The sequence below is a fragment of the Triticum aestivum genome, chromosome 7A, assembly GCF_018294505.1.
Source record: "Triticum aestivum cultivar Chinese Spring chromosome 7A, IWGSC CS RefSeq v2.1, whole genome shotgun sequence".
Classification (NCBI taxonomy): domain Eukaryota; kingdom Viridiplantae; phylum Streptophyta; class Magnoliopsida; order Poales; family Poaceae; genus Triticum; species Triticum aestivum.
In genome coordinates, this window is record NC_057812.1 from 339,813,443 (window position 1) to 339,832,983 (window position 19,541).

The following is a 19,541-nucleotide window of genomic DNA, read 5'->3' on the forward strand; positions in this document are numbered from 1 at the left end:
TCGGCGGGACGCATGCATGTACTAATACTTTTGTCATACATGCATGTCACCATGACCTACCATAAGACGGGTCCGTGAATCTATCACTTGGTCAAATTGCCACTATTGTCGATCAAAAAGGGATAGTATAGAATGCTCCGGCCTATAGATTGGACCATCATCAAAAAATGCACAGAGGGGGCCACTGTCAGGACCCCGATCCTAAGTCACACTGATCTAGCATGTAACACATCATATCACTTTGCGGCCTCACACACGGTATTCCCACGGGTGCCACCTTACCTGGCCCAGGACCGTTTGCGCCTTTTGGCTCACGTATATGATAGTGTCGCTAGCATCCATATGACAAAGAACCCGGGCCGACATGACTAGTCGTGAACCCAAAGTGGCACTAACTTACGGGGACATGCATACATGAATCAACACCGAGCATGTCGGTCAGCAGCGTGCGAATCCGGATGTAACCGCGTGACATTTCCCCGAAGGGACAGACACAGGAACGAAGTGAATCACATGCCGGCCAGTCAAGTGTTCTGGAGCAGTAGTGCTGGGCTAGCAGGACTCTGGTGAACCGGGCTGTAGCGGACTACTATGGCTCATGGAAGCACAAGACTACATTTCCCCATAAGAGAGGCTACCAAGGATAAACAACTAGGTTGTCGGATCCCACACATATCAAGCATTTCAATCATACACACAATATGCTCGATATGTGTAAATACAACATGGCATCACAACATAACTCTATGACTCACAGTATTTATTCATTAGGCTCCGAGGAGCCAAGTATTACAAACATGCTCTCATGACCCAACATACAGAGCATACAAGCAACAAGCGCATACGGAAGCTTAAATTATCTGAGTACAGACAACTACAAAAGAAGAAGGCTGAGAAGCCTGACTATCTACAAGACCCTGCCGAGGGCACAAGATCGTAGCTGAGGTAACAAGCCAAACGTCGAAGTCCACGTGGAACTACTAGCGAGACTGAAGTCTCTCTGCAAAACATAAATTCAGAAAATGTGAGTACAAATGTACCCAGCAAGATTTACATCAGAACTAACTATATATGCATCGGTATCAACAAAGGGGGTGGTGGAGTTTGACTGCAGCAAGCCAGCTTTGACTCAGTGGCTAACCTGAACTACGACTGCAAGCAACTCTTTTGAGGTGGCGCACACAAGTCCACATATTCACCATATCAATACACCACTATGGATCCGGTCCTGTCTCCCTACGAGAACGCCATCCATAGCACGCATGCTTATCTTGCGCATTTTAGAGTATCCACTTTCACTTGTCTATGAACTGTTATAGGCAACCCAGAAGTCCTTTACCGCGGACACGGCTATTCGAATAGATGATGTTAACCCTGCAGGGGTGTACTTCTTCCCACACGCTCTCGCCACTTACCACCAAGTACACGTCGTGTATCTCGGCAACCTTCAAGTGGAAGCCTGGCGAGGGAGTCGTCCATGACCTGACTAACCACACAAGTCTCTAGTCCAGGTTTATCGCCTATTCGGGTTCCATCCGCGAGGAGATCCGGCTGGAGTTTCGCTCACAGCCCCAAACGATGTGTGCAGGGTTCCCGAGACACCAAACGGGCGCCCGGTACACCGTGCCACGGTGTATTTACCGCATCATAGCCCACCCCTAGGGTCAGCGCTACGCACGGCCGCCAACACATATCCTATAAACACCAGAAACTAGTTGCAACTCCTGGACAGAGGACTAGGGCAGTTAATAAGTCGAGAGGGTCAATTAAGGATCCCAATGAGTGGTAGTAGCTGTTCATGGATCACAAACACAGAACTCAGTTCCTAAGAACGGTTTTAATGAGACAACCCACCATGTACTCCTACATGGCCTCTCACTGCTACCTTTACCAAATCATGTTCACACACTTAGCTCACACATAGTAGGACATGTTCATCACCGTTCCAATTCATCCCCGATGAATCAGACCTGACTCAACTCTAAGCAGTAGCAGGCATGACAAACAAACATGAATGAGTAGGCACATCAGGGCTCAAACAACTCATACTCATGCTAGTGGGTTTCATCTATTTACTATGGCAATGAATGGTCATGCAGAGGAAAGGGGTTCAACTACCGCATCATGTAACAGTTGAATCGTTGTTGTCCTAATGCAGTAAAAGTGATCAGGAGTGAGATAGTGGGATTGTATCGGAATGAACAAGGGGTTTTTGCTTGCCTGGCACTTCTGAAGATAATATAGCTCTTCAGCAGTGTCATCGATCACGTTGTCGGAAACACCGTCTATTTAGAGGGGATGGTTACCGGCAAACAGAGAATGACACAATCAATGCAATGCAACAATAGGATGCATGATCATGACATGGCAATATGCTTGTGTTTGATCTAATGTAACTAGAGTCCAGATTAGATGAAGTTGGTTTGAACCCAAGGTTCAAATTCAAACTTCATATGTGAATAAACAAATGCCACTTACATTGTTTGTCCTAAATAGTGATTTTAACTTGCTCAAACATGCATGAACATGGCATAAAAAGATTCTTCATATTTTTCTGATCATTTTTCATTTATAACTTATTTCCATTGGAGTTATAGATTATTTTCTATGATTTTTCAAAGTTTTGGATATTTTCTGAAATAAATAAATCATTTAAGATTTATTTAAATTCCAAAAAAAGGATTACTACGTTAGCCTGACATTGTCATGATGTCAGCAGGTCAACGGGGCACGGTCCAGGTCAAACCTGACTAGTGGGTCCCGCGTGTCAGTGTCTAACTAAACTAACCTAGTTTAATTAGCACTAACCTAGACTAGATTAATTAGCCAGGCGGGGCCCGCATGTCATAGAACCAGGGGGTCAAATCCCCTGGTCAACCGAGGCTAAACCATCGGCGGTCAAAGCGGTCAACCCGCCGGCATTTAGCCGACGGCGACCAACCAGAGCAGCGGCGGCTCACCGGAGTGGCGCTAGGGGCAGCAGTTGGGCGCGCTGAGGGCACCAGCAGGGAGCCCGTGCTCCCGCGCATCCAGGGGAGGCAGCAGCAAGTCGTGGGGAGCCCGGAGTCGACGATGTCGAGCACTTGGGCGGCGGCCGGAGCTCGGCTGTGCACGGGGGCACGGCTGCAGCGGGCAAAAGCGCGAACTAAAGCGCGGGCAAGGCACTACGCAGTGCGGCGTGCGTGTTTGGCACATTGGCACAACCAAATGGTCACCGGAGCAACGCCGGCGATGAGCTCTTGCAACGGAGCGTCTCGGCTCCGGTGGGGGAGGCTGTTAGAGGGCGCAAACAAAGCAAAGAAGAGGGGGAGGCGGCGTAGAAGCTCATGGCGGTTGCGACGGCCGTCGAAGTGGGCTCGAGGGAGGTCGGAGCTAAGCAGGGCAGCGAGGTCGATCTCGGCGGACCGAGGTTGAAGAAGACGGCGTGGTCGGCGTTCGAGGGCGTCCGGCGAGGCATGGCTCGGTGAGGGGGTCTAGGACGACGCCGCGGAGCTCGTGGACCAGTCGGGGAAGCGAGGGAGGGCTAGTGGCTACGAGGGCGACGAAGGGCAGTGATGGTGCCGCTCGGCCGGTGAGAGAGAGGGAGCCAGGGGAGGGGAGAGGCTGCGGTGCGAGAGAGAGAGAGAGGTCAGGGGGGGTGCGTGGCATCGTCTAGAGCCATGCAGAGCGAGCAGGCAGGCTGGAGGTGGCATGCGGTGGCCGTGCGCGCGTTGGGCACGCGCTATGCGTCCGACTGGCGGGAGGAAGAAGACCTCCCTACCCCTGGTGGGCTGGGCCAGCCAGATGGGCTGCCAGGTGAGCGCCAGGTAAGTGCATGTAGGTATTCTGTCCTTTTTCTTTTGTTTCAATTTTCTATTTATTTCCTCTCTGTTTTGATTTAGTTTTAGAACTAAATCATTTTATTAAATTCTGAACATGAATATGGGCACTAACTGAATTAATCCAGAGGCCCTCAAGTGACTTCATAATATTTGGAGTATTTAATTTTTTTATAAAATTCAAATGCCCCAATTCAAATATAGTATGGGTTAATTCAAAAATCCATAAATGCCCAATAATTATGCTCATGATTTTTGGCAGAGGTTTTCACCTTTAAAGAAAATCATGAACATTTTTAAAGGGCATTTTGGGTTCTTGAAAAGATTTTATTTCATCCTATTGAATTCTTTCTGGTGCTAGGGTTTAATCGATCCCCATTTCAAGGTTTCATAAAATTTAAACATCATGCATGGATGCTTATGCACAGACAAGGTCTAAGCTAGGGCTGTGACAACTCACCCCCACTAAACAAGAATCTCATCCCGAGATTCAAGACGTGAGGTATGAAGACAGAGGGGACATAGACTAACACGATCTTCATGATCCAACTGCATTTCTTGAAGATGTTGATCCATTGCATCATATTGGTCTTGACATCCTTGCCTTCGAGATCTACATCCAACTATGACGACAGAAAGAAACCCTACAGGAATCGATCTTCTCGAAGATCAAGCAATTCACGATCAACTCATGGGACGAGACAGGATAGCATCTTTCGAGCAGAGACACAAAGCACACGTAGGGAGGGGTTGAGAGGAACTGATGGCAAATGTTCAATTTTGGTAGACAACAATTGCAAGCTTGAGTAAGATGGGGCATAGGTTTCAAAGTGGCGAGGAAACAATTACCATGATCCCATAACGGGGCACCTTGGGGGAGGTGACTCGTAGAGTTATTCCCTTAAATGGCGAAAAGAATTACTTTTGAAATCTAGATCATTGAAACTCTTTATACCAGCCTAAGGCAATCACAAACAATCATTTGGCGGAGTTCAAAGGAATGACATTCTCAGGCTAGAATGGATGATGTGGACTACCTTGTTGAAGATAACACGATGGATGATTTCTCCTTATCATCAAGGAAGGATAGGGCCCAGGTAAGTCCACTTTTGAAGATGATCCTGGATGACAAATACCGAGAAGGCAGACCATACCAAAATGGCACAAAGGCGGGTGCAAGCTGGGAATAGAATGCAATTGTTGGGAATGTTCCAACCATCATATCTACCTGAGATTCAGATCTGGTTGGTAACAAGATATTTCAGACATCATGTCTGGAAAAGAAAGTTTGCAACACAAATCGACGGGATGACGTTGCGAGATTCTCAGGAAATGAACTACGATAGCAAGCTCCAAAACATGAGCTGGTTCTGCTACATACATGTGAACACACTGTTCCAGACAAGCATGACCACATAGTTGTCTTACAACAAAACACTATCGAGTTTCGGAGGGGAACCATTAACGATGGTAGCGAAGTCCTAACATAAGTCATGATTCTTAAGAAGGAACTTCTTCACCTTGAACAAATAAATCAGTGGCTTGGTGTGCTAGGAACACATATGGAGTGGAGGTAATTAATCTACCAAACCATAGAATACTTTGCACGTATGCATGAATGACTTGGGATGATTCCAAGGGAAACAAAACAAACCTTCCTCAAATTCATGGCAACAACTTACACCTAATGCACGTGAACTTGGAGAAAGTCACTTCTTTCATCCAAGCATAAGCTTCATGAACGGAACACGAAGGCATTGCTTACAAAGTTTTCAACACTAGGTTGATGTTCAACATGAATCATGGGGGAGACAAAATGCTGCTGATGGGGTCAACAACAACTCATCGGAATTTCCATATCACTGGGCTTCCGCCATCATGTGAACACGGTGATAGCATTGGTCAGACCAAAAGATGTAATGGTGTATGCTCGAGGGATCAAGCACGAGTAAGACAACATTACGAGCATCGTTGGTTCTGATTTGACTTGACGATAGCCCATACTCAAGTCAAAGTTTTGACAAGACAATAGATCCAACAACTGATCATGAGGACCAATCGATGAAGATATCATCTTTCTTCAACAGACACACAAGTGATATCCCTTAACATGAACTAAGTCAGACCAGCTTTTATCTTCCAACTCTCCAAGTTGTTGTTTAGCTTAACCAGCTAGCTCAGGGGTATCCAACACAGATTCTTGGAGAAAGGGGTAGTTTATAAGAAACCAACTTGATCACGAACTCAACATAGCGGTCAGGTGACAACCTGGTTATACTTCTGAGAAGATATACGAAAAATCACGAACCACCGATATGTCACTAAGCTCGAGAACAATCTTGCTTTTCAGGGCAAGACGATATGATCAAATAAGCAAGGATTGACACTATCCTAACTCATTGATCGAAAAGTGCACCAGAAATAAGGACTAGGTAGCACGATCAATCTCAGAACGATGGTTCAGTAACCAACACGCTAAGGATGAGAATATTGTCCTTTAACTACCAAGCAACAAAGTTTCTAGGAGTATTGATTTCACACATCACGATTCACTTGTCGGCATTCTGTTTACGCACTACTAGGAAAAGGGCTACTAATGGCGCACCAGTTTTGCCTACTAATGGCGCATCACTGGTGCGCCATTAGTATCACGCCACTAGAATTTTTTACTAATGGCGCACCACTTGTGCGCCATTAGTATCTGGTATACTAATGGCGCACCTGGAAGTGCACCATTAGTTTGCCACTAGTGTCTGCTATACTAATGGCGCACCACACGGTAGTGCGCCATTAGTAACAATTTTTTTAATTTTTTTTCTTAATCTCAGGTCACAATTTCACCTATGAGATATCCAACATATATATATATATATACAACAAGCATCCATATAACAATCATAGCCAACACACAAGTTCCATCATATATACATACATAGCCAACACACAAGTTCCATCATATATACATACATAGACAACACATAGTTCCATCGTTACATATTACAAAAGTTTCGCATTGTTCATCCAACACCATTATCCATCAATTCACAAAAGTTTCACATTGATACAAAATAAAAACACAAATGGAAAAGAAGCACTCCATCCATGCAAGCTTTCGTGAATTAAATCAAATCTGCAAAATGATAAACAAGAAGTTAGAAGAAGAAAAAGAAGAAGACTAGAAGAATACTAGATGAAGAAGAACACTAGAAGAATAAGAATAAGAAGAATTTTGGAAAAGAAGAAGAATAAGAAGAAGACTATAAGCTTATTATGTAAACTTGATCATTTTGTGCTAACATAAGTTATTTTGGAGCTAACCTATAGGAAACTAAGCATATAAGCTCTAAGTTAGTATATTAGAGCCAACTTAGGTAAAATGAAGCTAACCTATGTCATTTTGGAAAAGAAGAAGAATAAGAAAAAGACTATAAGCTTATTACGTAAACTTGATCATTTTGTGCTAACATAAGTTATTTTGGAGCTAACCTATAGGAAACTAAGCATATAAGCTCTAAGTTAGTATATTAGAGCCAACTTAGGTAAAATGAAGCTAACCTATGTAATTTTGGAAAAGAAGAAGAATAAGAAAAAGAGTATAAGCTTATTATGTAAACTTGATCATTTTGTGCTAACATAAGTTATTTTGGAGCTAACCTATAGGAAACTAAGCATATAAGCTCTAAGTTAGCATATTAGAGCCAACTTAGGTAAAATGAAGCTAACCTATAGGAAACTAAGCATATTAGAGATAACATAGGTAACTAAGTATATATATATATATATATATATATATATCATTTTGGAGATCTGACATACCTGACAAAGTTCAGTTCTCATGCATTGTTATTCTCCTTCTCCTTCCTCAGCCTCATGCACCAAGAGCGGCGAGGCGGTGGAGGCAGTGGGATGTAGTCTTCTACCTCAATTGGCGTGGTCATGTCGCCCAGCTGTGGGATCGCCGGCGCCACCACCGGTGCATGGTCATTGTCAGGCACCACCACCATCGCGAGGCCACCTTCAGGCACGACCATCGCTAGGTCATCCTCAGCAACCTCCATCTCTTGCCCATGGTTAGCCACCACCATCTCTTGCCCTTGGTCAGCCACCACCATCTCTTGCCCTTGGTCAGCCACCACCAGCGCTAGGTCATCCTCAGCCTGATGCCCATTGTCATCCTGCAGCTCCTCATCCCCACTCTGCTCCTCTTCTCCCGCACTCCAGTCCGGATCATCCTTCTTGTTGTCTATGCTGCTGCCAGAATTGCTGCTGCTTTCGCTACAGCCAGAATCGCTGCTGCTTTCGCTACAGCCATGGTCGCTGTTGCTTTGGCTGTAGCCATTGTCGCTGCTGCTGCTCCCATTACCTGTCCAAATGCAACAATGACCGTTAACAATCAATGTGAGACAAAGCCAAATGTAGAGGAATAAGAAGAGGCAGAATGTACCGGCATCATAATCTTCAGCGTAGCGCATGCGACACATAGTCGCGTTGAACACCTTCACGATGAGCATGGTGGCGTCGTCGTCGTACGTGAAGAGAAGGAAGTACCCCAGCCGCAGGTCGTAGGCACGGTAGAACTTCTCCCACCCATGAGACAAGTACATGTGGCCCTCCTTGATCACCAACTCCACATCCCATAGCCTGCGAAACCCGCTGTCGGCCTATCGCAGCTTCACATTATTTGGTGGATCTTCACCCATCAGCATGTTCATAAAACTGTTAGGCATCCTCTGCAGTTTGGGACGATGAGTGATGTAGGCAAACAACAGATATCATAATGAGATGGGTGAAGGGGAGATCTCTCGTTTTATATACCTGTGTCATGGATGATACTGAAGTCCCAAGTATGATAGTGAAGAACTCGGAAGCATCCAACTCGTATTGCGGTGTCGCAGAGCGGCGGTGGCTGCTTCCCGCCATCTCTGATAAGCAGCAGAAGAGACCAATTAGTACCCTTACAATAGATCATAAAACATATGGAGTACCCGAATTTGCCGGAACGGAAGTTAATCGACATTCCGGCAAACTCAAGGGCCTCTCGGGGTACCTGCAAAATCATTATCCCCGCGTAATGAAGTCGCCAATGGGTCATTTCAGAAGATCACAAGTAGCATCATCACAAGTACAACATCATCACAAATACAGCAACCGCAGCTGTGAATACAGGCATAACAGCAGCAGCAGCAAGAAGAAACCAGCAGCAGCAGATAACAACACAACAGCAGCAGAATAACAATAGCAACAGTAGCAAGAATAAGAAGCAGGACTACAACCAGAATGTTAACCAAGGAAGCTTTAACAGAATTTGCTTCCAGCAGCAGTAGCTTGCAATTTTGCTTGCTTGCACTGCTTGAGTAGTCCCAGGCTGTTCTACTATAGGTAGTGACAAGGCTATTATTACTGCCAAAAAACCAGAGATATTGTCTTTTAACCTGAGCATATTGCTGTTGTCTTTTAACCTGGGCATGATTAATGATAATGATAGCACACTGAACTTGTCTCGTGGCTACAAGTGGCAGCAGCTAAGAAGCACATTTTTATTACTATTTATCTCAGGAAAGAATAATAAGCAAAGTGGCACAGCTCATTCCAGGCTGTGTCGTGCCCCCTTGATGGCCTGCACATCCCATCTCTGGCCATTCAAATATTTATATTTGTTTAAACATTTGCCCCTTGCAAGCATTATCACAAACACCTACCAAGCAAAAGGAAAATATTTATATGGCACCTTAGCATTTTTATTACTCTTACTATCTATGGCGCTGTCAAAATGCAGTTTATACTCCTGAGTAGAAAAATGCAGGAGTAGGTTTGATGTTATATGGCACTGTGACAAAAATACTCTTGAGTACAAGAGGATGGCACTGACCTAGACTAATTCACAGCAAGTTATAGAATGGCAAGTTATACTCCATTTCAAGTTACTCCTAAAATTACTCTACGATGGGCCAGGATGCAATGAAGAATTTAGCCAACACCCCAGCTGGGCAATAGCCAATGCCTGCTACAACTTTCTACAATTTACCGTTAGTTCACTGTGACACTAGAAGCAGAGTACAGAAACATGAGCTTTTTATCAGTTACTCCCATTGTAAATATTAGTACTCCAGTTGCAATATAACTATAGATCTGAGACCTTGCTTATAGATATAAAATGCAGTGAAATGCGCTACCAATAAAATGCACTAGAGCAGCAATGTATTGACCGAAAAGCCAAGAACTTGTGAAGACTGTCTATAAGAACAGGATCCAAGAACTTTTGCAGAGTGTCTATAGGAACAGGATGGCCTGAAACTCGATCGCTGACCGCACACGAGTTTGCTCCGTTAATTTGCTTGTTTGGACGAGAAGCAAGATGCGACTACTAACTGCTGGGTGAATAGATATACAGGAAGCAGAGCACAACTACATAGACGAATGGCTTCTTTCAGGCTTACACGGGTGAAATCCCGGCGTTGCTTGCGAGTAGTTGCGGAACTAGATGAGCACAAGCAAGCACAAGTTTGTGTGCCTAATTACGCTGGTCGATTCGGCAGTAAGCTATTCCTACTCCTATCTACCAGCATGCGGAAGGGGGAGAGGGAGGGGATGGGGGACTACCTGGCCTCCTGCTCGACGACGTGGATGGTGGCGAGGGTGTGGATGACACGCAGGTTGGGGTTGGCCTCCTGCTCGACGACGCGGGAGATGAGGGCCTGCGTGCGGTCCAGCAGCGCGTCCTCCGCGGCCTCCTGCTCTGTGTCGGCCGCCTCCGTCTCCTCCTCCTACTCGTCCTCCTCCTCTGGCTCGGGGCGCGGGGGCGCGGGGGCGGCGGTGCGGGGGCTGCAATAGTGGGGGCGCGGGGGCGACGGCGTGGGGGAGCTGCAGTAGTCGGGGCGGGGGGCGCGGGGGCGGCGGGGGTCGGGCTGGCGGGGTGGAGAAGAAGGCAGGGAAGGAGAGGCGGCAGCAGGGGACGGAGGGGATGGAGGGGGCGGAGGGGGCATGCAGGCGCGGCGGCGGCGTACGGTTGGGGCGGAGGGGGCGTATGGTTAGGTCGAGTGGGGAGGAAGGGAGGGAGGGGAATAGGTGGAGTGGGGGGAAGCTTACTAATGGCGCACCCAGCAGCGGTGCGCCATTAGAATGTTTTTTTGCCAAAAAGTAAAAAAAATTACTGGCGCACTCTGTCGCCGGTGCGCCATTAGTAGTTCTAACTACTAATGGCGCACTTTGCCAGGATGCGCCATTAGTATGTTTGAAAAAATGAAAAAAAAATGTTTTACTAGTGGCGCACCGTTTGCCTGGTGCGCCATTAGTGTCTTCCACACTAATGGCGTATCTCCACCAGGTGCTCCATTAGTATATAGTAGTGGCGCACCACTACTCTGGTGCGCCACTAGTGTCAATCCTATCTTTAGCCCTTTTCCTAGTAGTGACGATAACACAGGAACCGAGGAATGAACAACGATGGTGAGGAGTATCACTATATCAGGAATTCATGAGAGGTTGTGCAATTCTCATGACATTCTTGACATAAGACAGTAATACTTTAGGGTAGAACAGAATCAAAAGCTAGATTGGCATTTTGATCTGCGGAGCACAACTATTTTGACCCAATCCTGGATATGGATGAGGTACTGGAGTTTGTTTCTCCTAGTCATTCCGAGATAGAATGGCTTGACAGACCACAAGAATAGTAAGCATCGATAACAAGGATGCACAATTACTCCTGACTATCAATTGATAAGTGATGGTCGGAATACAAATGAAGAGGGACAACTCAAGAGGACATATATCTTTCTGAGTTGTGGATGCATAGATTAATATGTAGAAAGGTAGAACTGGCAGAACCACAATTAAGAATGGAGAACTCCTCAAGAGTACTCTGATTGTGATATTTTGGTTCAAAGAACTTCTGCCTTAATGGTTCATGGTATTTGGAAGAAAGAAATGCCACGGACCTCGAGGACTGTCGCAAGGTTACTAATATCCTAAAGGAACGAGCAAATACTATCAATAGGACGTAAGTATGGTGAATCTCGGGTTCAAGAACCCAGGAATAGAATACCTACTACTAAATGGCACCACGGGATGCTTTCGAGAATGGTGGCCAGAATCATCACACCGGAACACAAAACATGGCTAGATTACTAGGTGACTCCCTAAAACACCTAGGGTCATAAGAATAGCTCCAACATATATGTTGAGGCAATAGAGTACCTCAATGCACCGGTTAGTGTGCTTATTCTAACCAAAAGGACATTGACAATGGAAAGAAAGGATTTGCAAATGCATCAGACTATGTAGTAACCAAGGATGACTCGCACAGCATAACGGCTGTAATTGCTCAAAAAGATTTGAGACATCCGGCAAAATAGTGGCATGACCACTCAACATCACAATATCAAGGATCTGAGGCCAGCTATGAATACATGGAAGTAGTAGAAACTGAACTGAGACTTGAATCCATCAATCCTATAAGTATATGGATTAGTAACACATCACCCTGATAGATAGATGAGAAGGCCAAGTCTTAATCCCCGTAGAAAAGAAGAGGCTGACTCAAATCAGAAGGCATAAGGTATAAGGAGTAAATAGAGCCTTACGTTCCCTTCCCCAATCAATTCCCTTACATAATAAAGCATGTCTAGACACAACTTCGACCAGTTTGGCCTGGTAGTCCTACAGGCAGTCAGGCTCTGATACCAAAGCTGTCAGGACCCCGATCCTAAGTCACACTGATCTAGCATGTAACACATCATATCACTTTGCGGCCTCACGCACGGTATTCCCACGGGTGCCACCTTACCTGGCCCGGGACCATTTGCGCCTTTTGGCTCACGTATATGATAGTGTCGCTAGCATCCATATGACAAAGAACCCGGGCAGACATGACTAGTCGTGAACCCAAAGTGGCACTAACATACGGGGACATGCATACATGAATCAACATCGAGCATGTCAGTCAACACCGTGCGAATCTGGGCTGTAGCACTGGGCTAACAGGACTCCGACGAACTGGGCTATAGCAGGCTAGGAAGGACTCTGGATGTCACCGCTTGACATTTCCCCGAAGGGACATACACAAGAACAAAGTGAATCACATTCCGGTCAGTCAAGTGTTTCGGAGCAGTAGTGCTGGGCTAGCAGGACTCCGGTGAACCGAGCTGTAGCGGACTACTATGGCTCATGGAAGCACAAGACTACATTTCCCCATAAGAGAGGCTACCAAGGATAAACAACTAGGTTGTCGGATCCACACATATGAAGCATTTCAATCATACACACAATATGCTCGATATGTGTAAATACAACATGGCATCACAACATAACTCTACGACTCAAAGTATTTATTCATTAGGCTCCAAGGAGCCAAGTATTACAAACATTGTCTCATGACCCAACATACAGAGCATACAAGCAACAAGCACATGCAGAAGCTTAACTTGTCTGAGTACAGACAACTACAAAAGAAGAAGGCTGAGAAGCCTGACTATCTACAAGACCCTGCCGAGGGCACAAGATCGTAGCTGAGGTAACAAGCTAAACGTCAAAGTCCACGTGGAACTACTAGCGAGACTGAAGTCTCTCTGCCAAACATAAATTAAGCAAAAATGAGTACAAATGTGCCCAACAAGACTTACATCAGAACTAACTATATATGCATCGGCATCACCAAAGGGGGTGGTGGAGTTTGACTGCAGCAAGCCAGCTTTGTCTCAGTGGCTAACCTGAACTACGACTGGAAGCAACTCTTTTGAGGTGGCGCACACGAGTCCACATATTCACCATATCAATACACCACTATGGATCCGCTCCCGTCTCCCTACGAGAACGCCATCCATAGCACTCACGCTTATCTAGCGCATTTTAGAGTATCCACTTTCACTTGTCTATGAACTGTTATAGGCAACCCAGAAGTCCTTTACCGCGGACATGGCTATTCGAATAGATGATGTTAACCCTGCAGGGGTGTACTTCTTCACACACGGTCTCGCCACTTACCACCATTTACACGTCATGCATTTCGGCAACCTTCAAGCGGAAGCCCGGCGAGGGAGTTGGCCTCGACCTGACTAACCACACAAGTCTCTAGTCCAGGTTTATCGCCTATTCAGGTTCCATCCGCGAGGAGATCCGGCCGGAGTTTCGCTCACAGCCCCAAACGATGTGTGCAGGGTTCCCGAGACACCAAACGGGCGCCCGGTACACCGTGCCACAGTGTATCTACTGCATCATAGCCCACCCCTAGGGTCAGCGCTACGCACAGCCGCCAACACATATCCTATAAACACCAGAAACTAGTTGCAACTCCTGGACAGAGGACTAGGGCAGTTAATAAGTCGAGAGGTCAATTAAGGATCCCAATGAGTGGTAGTAGCTATTCATGGATCACACACACAGAACTCAGTTCCTGAGAACGGTTTCAATGAGACAACCCACCATGTACTCCTACATGGACTCTCACCGCTACCTTTACCAAATCGTGTTCACACACTTAGCTCACACACAGTAGGACATGTTCATCACCGTTCCAATTCATCCCTGATGAATCAGACCTGACTCAACTCTAAGCAGTAGTAGGCATGACAAACAAACATGAATGAGTAGGCACATCAGGGCTCAAACAACTCCTACTCATGCTAGTGGGTTTCATCTATTTACTGTGGCAATGACAGATCATCCAGAGGAAAGGGGTTCAACTACCGCAGCATGTAAGAGTTGAATCGTTGTTGTCCTAATGCAGTAAAAGAGAGCAGGAGCGAGAGAGTGGGTATCGGAATGAACAAGGGGGTTTTGCTTGCCTGGCACTTCTGAAGATAATATAGCTCTTCATCAGTGTCATCGATAACGTCGTCGGAAACACCGTCTATTGAGAGGGGATGGTTACCGGCAAACAGAGAAGGACACAATCAATGCAATGCAACAATAGGATGCATGATCATGACATGGAAATATGCTTGTGTTTGAGCTAATGTAACTGGAGTCCAGATTAGATGAAGTTGGTTTGAACCCAAGGTTCAAATTCAAACTTCATATGTGAATAAACAAATGCCACTTACATTGTCTGTCCTAAATAGTGATGTTAACTTGCTCAAACATGCATCTACATGGCATAAACAGACTCATCATATTTTTTTGATCATTTTTCATATATAACTTATTTCCATTGGAGTTATAGATTATTTTCTATGATTTTTCAAAGTTTTGGATATTTTCTGAAATAAATAAATCATTTAAGATTTATTTAAATTCCAGAAAAGGATTACTGCGTCAGCCTGACATCGTCATGACATCAGCAGGTCAACAGGGCACGGTCCAGGTCAAACCTGACCAGTGGGTCCCGCGTGTCAGTGTCTAACTAAACTAACCTAGTTTAATTAGCACTAACCTAGGTTAAACTAATTAAATTTAAACCTAGACTACTTTAATTAGCCGGGCGGGGCCCGCATGTCATAGAACCAGGGGGGTCAAATCCCCTGGTCAACCGGGGCTAAACCACCGGTAGTCAAAGCAGTCAACCCGCCGGCATTTAGCCAACGCCGACCAACCAGAGCGGCGGCGGCTCGCCGGAGTGGCGTTAGGGGCAGCAGTTGGGTGCGCTAAGGGCACTAGCAGGGAGCCCGTGCCCCCGCGCAACCAGGGGAGGCAGCAGCAGGTCATGAGGAGCCCGGAGTCGACGACGGCGAGCACTTGAGCGGTGGCCGGAGGTCGCCTGTGCACGGGGGCGTGGGTGCAGCGGGCAAAAGCGTGAACTAAAGCGCGGGAAAGGCACTACGCGGTGCGGTGGGCATGTTTGGCACATTGGCGCAACCAAATGGTCGCCGGAGCAACACCAGCGACGAGCTCTTGCGGCGGAGCGTCTCGGCTCCAGTGGGGGAGGCGGTTAGAGGGCGGAAACAAAGCAAAGAAAAGGGGGAGGCGGCGTAGAAGCTCACGGCGGTTGCGAAGGCCGTCGAAGCGGGATCGGGGGAGGTCGGAGCTGAGCAGGGCGGCAAGTTTGATCTCGGCGGACCGAGGTTGAGAAGACGGCGTGGTCGGTGTTCGAGGGCGTCCGGCGGGGCATGGCTCGGTAAGGGGGTCTAGGACGACGTCGCGGAGCTCGTGGACCATTCGGGGAAGCGACGGAGGGCCGGTGGCTAAGTGGGCGACGAAGGGCAGCGACGGTGCCCGGCCGGTGAGAGAGAGGGAGCCAGGGGAGGGGAGAGGCTGCGGTGTGAGAGAGAGAGAGGTCAGGGGGGTGCGTGGCGTCGTCTAGAGCCGTGCAGACCGAGCAGGCAGGCTGGAGGTGGCATGCGGTGGCCGTGTGCGCGTCGGGCACGCGCTGTGCGTCCGACTGGAGGGCGGAAGAAGACCTCCCTGCCCCTGGTGGGCTGGGCCACCCAGATGGGCTGCCAGGTGAGCGCCAGGTAAGTGCGTGTAGGTATTCTGTCCTTTTTCTTTTGTTTCAGTTTTCTATTTATTTCCTCTCTATTTTGATTTAGTTTTAGAACTAAATCATTTTATTAAATTCTGAACATGAATATTGGCACTAACTGAATTAATCCAAGGGCCCTCCAGTGACTTTAGAATATTTGGAGCATTTAAAATGTTTATAAAATTCAAATGCCCCAATTCAAATATAGTTTGGGTTAATTCAAAAATCCATAAATGGCCAACAATTATGCTCACGATTTTTGGCAGAGGTTTTCACCGTTAAAGAAAATCATGAACATTTTTAAAGGGCATTTTGGGTTCTTGAAAAAAAATTTATTTCATCCTATTGAATTCTTTCTGGTGCTAGGGTTTAATCGATCCCCTTTCAAGGTTTCATAAAATTTAAACATCATGCATGGATGCCTATGCAAAGACAGACAAGGTCTAAGCTAGGGCTGTGACAGCCACAAAACCAACACCACCTGCTTGTAGCCCAAAATGATGTACGTTGGAAGGGGTGATGTGTTTTAAATACCAAATAATGTACAATTTTGATGTGGCGCCTACCTCTCAATACAGACAACCCCCATGAAAGTACGTAATTAAGGACGACATACATAGGGTGTCGGTCAAACCCACCAATTCGAGCATGTGGAAGGGAATCCTGAGAATGCATGAGCTCAAACTTTTCTTGAACGTGTCACCGTGACCCGATCTAACATGAACTAGGAGGAATCCATTCATGTCCAAACCCCCTCATTGTCAGTCAATGGGATGATATATATAGACCGCAGGGAGCCCACATATATCTGTGTCGTCTAAAACCACACAAAGGGAGACGGGGTCGATCAGAAGACCCCTGTACCCTGCATGTAACCCAAAAATATGTATGGGTGGTGTGTGATGCATTCAAATCCACAGTGGACAACTTAGATGGGGCGCCAACGACATTACAAACCAAACACCGTACACCCAAGCCAGGTTCAAGATGTACGATGCCAGTTCGACAACTTCGAGCCGGGGAGGGGGAGGGGGATCCAACGCATCTGCTCAAATTTAATTTGGTCTAACATGCCGCACATGGCAAGAGGAACCCGTCATTGTCAAACCCTTCTCGTACGTTGGGTCAAAGGGTTAGATGAGGAACACGTCACGGTCAAGCTTTTCTCGTACGTTGGGTCAAAGGGATACTTTGTGGGCTCACAGAACTCGATCATTCTCCGATTTTTCAAAACAAGAAATAACAAAAAACATCATTCTACAAATTACCGAAACAATGATCTCAAGGTACGAGAAGGGTCAAAGGGATAGATTGTGTGGGCCCATAGATCTCGATTATTCTCTGAATTTTCAAAACAAGAAATAAAAAACATCATTCTACAAATTACCAAAACTATGATCTCAAGGTTTATATAATCAACATGACAGGTCACTACAAACATATTTAGTTGATAAATGTCTATAATGACTGTGTCATGGCGCTTAAATGAAGCTTCCCACCCGGTCACCCATCCTTAGACTCCTCCAGCCCCGGCACGCTTAGCTTCTATGTTCTATTGGACCCGGTTAGTGGATGGGAAGCCGCCCCTTGATGATAAGAGCTACCTCCTCGCCTTTAAGGCGTTTCCCGCTGGTCACTGTGTGGGACCTACTCCCTACTATCACACATGTTTGTGCTTTTAGAAACTGTGTGCAATCTTTACAACCGGACCACTACCATTCAAACTTCCATTAGTTTTTTGCATAAAACTATCCGAAAGAAGCAAAAGCTTTGCCTTTTCATTAATTAAGAACAAGATAGTTGCCCAGTTAATTGTGGAAAACCACAACTGATGCGCGATGACATTCTCCTGCTCTTGTGAGGCAGTGCTTGACACTCTTGCTCTGCTCTGCTCCATGGGGCGACGAACACATGTGTAGACATTGGCCTGCTCAAGCACTTGGCGCATTCATGTCGTCATGCTCGGCAACGCGTTGCCGCTCTTGCTCGGCGGCGCACAATCGTTCTTGCTCTCCGACCTACTCCCGCTCATTCTCTTCATCGAGGAGGTTGATGATGATGGCATGGTTGGAATGGTATACTGCGGTATGGTTGGTGTGTCTCCGCCTAGCCTTCTATGCCCACTGACACTGGCAGCGGAAAACCGATTGGGGGAGTGGGGGGAAACCGATTGGGGGAGTGGTGGGAAATATTAGCATGTTTGGATATATAACACCATTAATATGGAAAACTTAGGAAAGAAGGAAGCGTGAGCTAGCACGATGCGTGCACACATTGCTTACCCATGGGTGCCAGACGATTGACCAGAACTGCTTTAAATATTAAGGGGTCGTTTGGCCTTTTATAGATTATAATTGAGTTTTGTACGCATTAATTTAATGTGCATAATTCGAATTTGAACTACAAATACATGCTCTAGTGCACCAAATTGGCTAGAAAAATCATACATGTGTCCTTGAATGGATGTTTAGGTCCCATGCAAGGAATGGGAATGAATTACAACTGTCTCAGTGTCCTAGCTCGGCCTCAAACATTGAGAATCTCTGTTTTGAAATCCCCATAAATCCAAAACTCACCCAAAAATCATGAAACTTGGCATGGAGTCACGACATAGCACATATATGTTGTGGTAAAAAAATTGCAATTTGGGGCAATTTTATTACAACCCTCTTACACAGTGAATCTCCTCTCAAAAAGCCTCATGGTTCCGAGAACGTGTCCCCCTTGTGGGAGAAACTATAATCGCTGCATCTGTACTTTTCTACATGCAACATGGAACAACATGAGATTCGTGCTAAAATTTGAAATTATTCATGGATCGTTTGGCCCTTTTTATACAATAATTGAGTTTTTTAGGCATTTAATGTCCATAATTCAAATCTGAACTACAAATACATGCTGCAGTGCACCAAAATGGGTTAAAAATCATACATGTGTCCTTGGGTGCATGTTTAGGTCCCATTCAAGGGATGCGAATGAATTACAAATGTCTTGGCTCCTGGCTAGGCCTCAAACATTGAAAATCTTGGATTTTAAATCCCCATAAATCCAAAACTCACCCAAAAATCATGAAACTTGGCATGGTTTCATGACATGGCACATATATGCCATCGTAAAAAAATCATCCAATTTGACACAAGGCACACACATTAATAGCCAACGTAGGCCTTTGAACAAATATCTGACACGTTACTATCGCAAATGGTTGTTGTCGCAGGAAACCACAGCCACCTATGGGAGCAGGAGGTCCCTTACTGGTTCGGCGGCGGGGCGACTTGTTGCACAAAGAGCAGACTAGCATGGGGCAGCACGACAGAGATCACATATGC